Below are 5,693 nucleotides of genomic sequence, written 5' to 3' on the forward strand. Positions count from 1 at the left end.
TATTTCATTTACATCACTTTGATCCCTATCCATGTTGGTTTTTATTTGTTTGGAAAATCGGCATCCCCACCAAGGTCATACTCTTTAATTGGCTTATTTGGTAAAACAAAAATCTTACTTGGGAGAATCTTTGTAAGCGAGGTTGGATGGGGCCAGGGAGGTGTCCCCTCGGCAGGAATGCCAAAGAGGATAATGGTCATCTCCTTTTAGAGTATCAGTTCATTGCCCGCTTATGGTCTGGCATATGGTCTGCTCTAAACATTTCCTTCAGGAACTCTGAGTGCTTGGAACACTGTTTTTTGTGGTGGATGCATCGGGGTAAAAAGAAAAAGGCCATTCCTTTCCTTACCACTTGGGAAATATGGTGTGCAAGAAATCGACTCATTTTTTAAGGGACCCCGACGATCCCTTCCGTCATCATTCACAAGGTAATACTCACTTTTCAAGAAGTAAGGATCTTGTCCGGTGTGATTAAGGACGGATCCCTCAAATCAGCTCCATATGAATTACATTTCCCATCTGGTTATTTCGACGATGCTTCTCAGAATTTTGTTTGTGGTTGTGGCACTTGGCTGAGAGTAGAACACTTATGCCATTATAGACTACACTAGAATGGGGGACATGGTAAACATGAGGGCGAAAACTCTTTCCCTTTGGGGAATGTTGTGGATTGCTAGACAACATTGTATAGATACACTATTTGTGTATGGGGACTCTCAAGTTCTCACTAACGGTATCACGACATACTCAGATTTCTCTCCCTCGTTTCTCTCAGGCTGGATTACTCAAATCAAGCATCTCATGGGTACATTCAATAAGGTTACATTTAAGCATATATACCGTGAGAAATTTGGTTGCAGTTGTCTAAACAGGGGATGGTTGATTCATTTGGTAACTTCCATTACACATACATGGAAGGTGGGATAGAGCTAGCTCGGGGACCTTTTCCATTACCTTAGACTTTTTCTATTGGCGCTATTACCTTATTGCATATATGTTTTTTGTCTGCTTTCAGATGCCATTATTTACAATATTTCTTGTATGACTATATGGTGATTCTCATCTGACTATTTTCCAGTTATCTTTAGTAGTTAATTATTACTAATTTTTAGTTGACTCTTTGCTCGGGATGGTCACACTGAATATGAAAGGTTTTGATTTCCATCAATTTATTTTGAGAGATACATTTCTAAATATGTTAGCTCATATGTATATACATTTCTGAATATGTTAGCTCATATGTATTCTTGCTTCTTATTCTGAGCCTATGCACTAATACATTATATAAACCATTTTTTTATGTGGGAAAAATAAAATAAAATAAAATTCAATTTAAAAATTGCAATGGAAAAGTCAATTTGAAAGATGGTTCACGTGACTTGGGTAAATGGAAAGCATTAATAATACGTGAACTACTCCCACCAGCGAATAGGTTAAAATTATTTATAAATTAATGACATCTATCAACCATTCAGAAATCACAATCTTATGTGATCACAAACTTCCATAAAAGAATATGATTTCAAAAATCTTAAATTTTAGTAATACACATCAATTTTTGCTATTAAAAATTATAATTTATGATAACCAGAAAGGTATATCGACGTAATATTTCTTGTATTAGCATATAAAGATATTTTTCCCCATTTTTTCCTAAGTGGGAATAAACATAAACTCACGCATAAATCATCCTGTCTTTTAATTATAAAATTAGTATAGTAAATTGTGATGAACACTCAACGTGATTGGACATTCAGCAAAAAATTCATACTAAAAAGTGTCGGGTTGTTTTCCTGAGTTGCTTAATGGTCAAGTACACCAAAGGAATAGTATCCATTCATTAAAATTTTACATGGGATCACAAGAAATGAGTGCATTAGACTTACGCAGCCGAATAATGTGCACAGGAATTTTGACTACGAGCCGATTATAAAGGGCAAGGAACTGTATCAGTCAAAAGCGTTTGAATGAATTACGCCCGAATCCTTCGCCATCGGGTCAGCACGTCCCCACGACACCATTTTCAAAGTTATCTAGTTTCCACATGATTTATTAGTCAATCTTTGCATCTCCTTATCTTTCCTCTGTTCTTTCTCCGTAATTTCTAACGTCCGAGGGGGTCCATGTACTGCTCTGAGCCGTTGCAGGTTGTGGTCATATTTAAAGTTGGATGAATTCCTCCACAAGAACATGCTACCTGGAACCACATGTGGAGCCACGTGGTCCAAGGTTTCTAGATCACACAAAAAATTCGGCTCTGACAATAACAGAAGTGGGCTAACAAAATCAGGGAAGCTTCCACCGCATGCCATTATTGGCCTTATTCTAGATTTCAAGGCTTCCATGAAGTTACTGTAAGCGTTCTTCCAGCGCATTTTTCGCACCGACCAAAAGTTGTGTGGTCACAAAATTGTCCCCCTGTTCTATATAAATCAAGTTTCCCTATGCTATTGTATAACCAAATCCAGAGTCTCTGATTCATTCATTCATTCATGCCCTTATCTTATTGTGTCTGCGCATTCTAGCAACTAGATTTATCAAGTTTCCCTATGCTATTGTATAACCAAATCCAGAGTCTCTGATTCATTCATTCATTCATGCCCTTATCTTATTGTGTCTGCGCATTCTAGCAACTAGATTTACTAGATTTATCCCTCTTGCTTAGATAGCTCGCTCGGGCCCAAGTGGTGAATCTGTGAGAGAAGTAGTTAGTGATTTGCAATGGAGGCTCTGGGAAAGTGCGGGGCGAATTATGTGCCTCTCTCGCCTGTGACATTTCTCGACAGAGCGGCGGTGGTGTATGCAAAGCGGACGTCCATAATCTATGATCAAGGAGGTGTTCGCTTTACATGGGCCGAGACCGCGGAGCGTTGCAGACGTGTGGTGTCGTCACTTGTCAATCGTCTCAAAATTCGGAAAGGGGACGTGGTCTCAGTTTTGGCGCCCAATGTTCCTGCGCTTTATGTGGCGCATTTTGTCGTTCCAATGGCGGGGGCTGTTCTCAACGCAATCAATTCTCGTGTCGACACACGCAATGTCGCTACCGTTCTTTCCCACTCCCGCGCCAAGCTCTTTCTGGTTGACTAGCAATTGTTGTCCCTCGCCAAGGACGCCCTCACCCTTCTCGAATCGCCTCTCCTTATTCCTAGTCCGATCCTCATACATTATCTTGATGATGGCCTTCTAGCTGCTCACATTGCTCGACTGGTTAAGCAAGTTGGGGTCGTAATCAGTGGCACTTACGAGGAACTGGTTCGAGGCGGGGATCCACGTTTCGAGCCCGTAAAGCCCGCAGACGAGTGGGAGGCGATTGCCTTGAATTACACGTCTGGAACGACTTCGGCACCGAAAGGAGTGGTGTACAGCCACAGAGGAGCATATCTGAGCAGCATGTCTATGCTGCTTCTGTGGGAAATGAGAAGAGAGCCGGTTTACCTGTGGACGCTTCCCATGTTTCACTGCAACGGCTGGACATTCACTTGGGCCATCGCAGCCAGAGGCGGAACCAACGTATGCATCCGCAACACGACTGCGGAAGAGATATACGGAGCCATAAAGCAGCATCATGTCACTCATTTCTGCTGCGCGCCTATTGTCTTCAACATCCTCCTCGACTACCCAAATCCACAGCCCTTGCCCGGAAAAGTTGAGGTTCTCACCGGAGGGGCGCCTCCAGCTCCCGCAATTCTGTCTAAGGTTGAAGACATGGGCTTCATCGTAACACATGCTTACGGCCTCACTGAAGCCACCGGCCCCGCTCTCGCCTGCGAGTGGAAGAGCGAATGGGACGATGCTCAACTCTCCCCAGCCCAACGAGCTGCCCTCAAAGGACGGCAAGGAGTGGGCGTGTTGAGTCTGGAGGAAGTGGACGTGAAGGATCCAGTGACCATGTCCAGCGTGGCAAGAGATGGGCAAAGCATGGGCGAAATCATGTTGAGAGGCAGCGGCATAATGAAGGGCTATCTGCACGATCCGGAGAACACCGCCAAAGCCTTTGAAGGCGGTTGGTTCCACACTGGTGACGTTGGCGTCGTCCATCCCGACGGGTACGTTGAGATAAAGGATCGTTCAAAGGACGTCATAATCTCAGGCGGAGAAAACATCAGCAGTGTGGAGGTGGAGTCCGTTCTGTACACTCACCCTCTCGTTTCCGAGGCGGCTGTGGTTGCCATGCCCCATCCCCGGTGGGGCGAGACGCCCTGCGCCTTTATCAAGAGAAAGCACAACGATGACACCATCATCACAGAAGAAGAGATTGTGTCTTTCTGCAGAGAGAAGCTCCCGCACTACATGGTTCCCAAGGCTGTCGTCTTCTTGACAGAGCTGCCGAAGAATCCCACAAACAAAATACTGAAAAACCTGTTGAGAGATCAGGCCAAACATCTTTCCACAGCTTCAACAGCTAAAGCTTCTGCCCGAGGTGTCGGCCGGACCAAGCCAGCGGCGTCGAGACAGAAAAATCGGCCACAGTTTGACAATGATGGCGAGCACTACGTTGTCGCCAAATCCCGCCTTTAAATAAACAGCTCTCTCCATGGCTTTAAGGAGAAACATAGATAGTATAGAATAATTTATGATTCAATCTTGTCACATAGCAAGAAAATCCGTTGAGCACAGCAACCTCAGCTCAGTGGAGATTCCATGTAGCAATTGTAATTTCAATAACTTTTCATGTTTCAGGTTTTACACTTCCCATCACACATGTACGTTTCAATAAAAATATCTAAATTTATTCAAAAGCATTTTGTTTTGTAAAAATATAGAACAGGACATTTTGTTTTACGGTTTTCGTATCTCTTGCTTGATGAACACAAGGGTTTGGATTGCAATTTAGTAATAATAATTAGTTTACTAAATTGGTTTAGTTATATTAGTTAAATTATTGGTAAATATTAATGCTCATCGAGTATCAAAATTGATCGATTTATATTTTTAAATTAATAAAAAATATTAAAAAAAATTGGTTGTATTTAGTTATAAAGAATTTGACGGTTTATATAATACTTCCTAACACAACCATCACCAATAAAATTATTTAATGTGTATTAAAAAATTTATAAATTATAATTAAATTATAATTTTTAAAAAATATTATTAAGATTAAGATGATTTAAATGTAAAATTAAAAAAAAAAAAAATATATATATTAACAAGATTTTTAATCATGGAGGTTTTGTCTCACTTTACCTCACTTTTTCGTATATATTTTTAATTTGTAAATAGGTTTGGTTACAATACCATGACTTAACTATACCACTTCCTTACATCACACTTTCTTCTACCTAGTCAATTTAATCAAAAGGGAAAATTAGACGTAAGTACTTTGGAGATAAATCTCAACCTTTGATTTGTGACTACTACTAAGAAATATTCTAGAATAATTCCTAGAGGTTAAATAGCTACAATTGAGGCAATAATTTTTAATAATTGATAGTTTAAATTAAAATTCTAAGCCCTTTTCTAAAATAGACACACCTATAGGCATAATTACATTTAAACAAAGCAAAGGAAATAAGGAATTTATATTCAAAATTTATGGTATCATTTTGTCTAGAGTATAACTTATTATTATAGAAGATTGGGCTATTTTGAGAAAGATTGAGAATTTGTTAATTATGTCAATTATCTCAAAGTTTACAGAGTCTAAATTTAGGAACACTTACTCATGCATGTTTGAGGTAAGATTAACATAT

At 40.2% G+C, this 5,693-nt stretch overlaps 1 pseudogene; it reads left to right on the plus strand.

The window, feature by feature from the left end:
- The first annotated feature begins 2,477 nt into the window (after positions 1 to 2,477).
- Positions 2,478 to 4,677, plus strand: LOC149143573 (trans-cinnamate:CoA ligase, peroxisomal pseudogene; annotated as a pseudogene).
- Positions 4,678 to 5,693: the final 1,016 nt, after the last annotated feature.

The sequence above is a fragment of the Pinus tabuliformis genome, chromosome X, assembly GCF_031772625.1.
Source record: "Pinus tabuliformis cultivar Carrire ecotype Pingquan chromosome X, CPIR1, whole genome shotgun sequence".
Taxonomy (NCBI): domain Eukaryota; kingdom Viridiplantae; phylum Streptophyta; class Pinopsida; order Pinales; family Pinaceae; genus Pinus; species Pinus tabuliformis.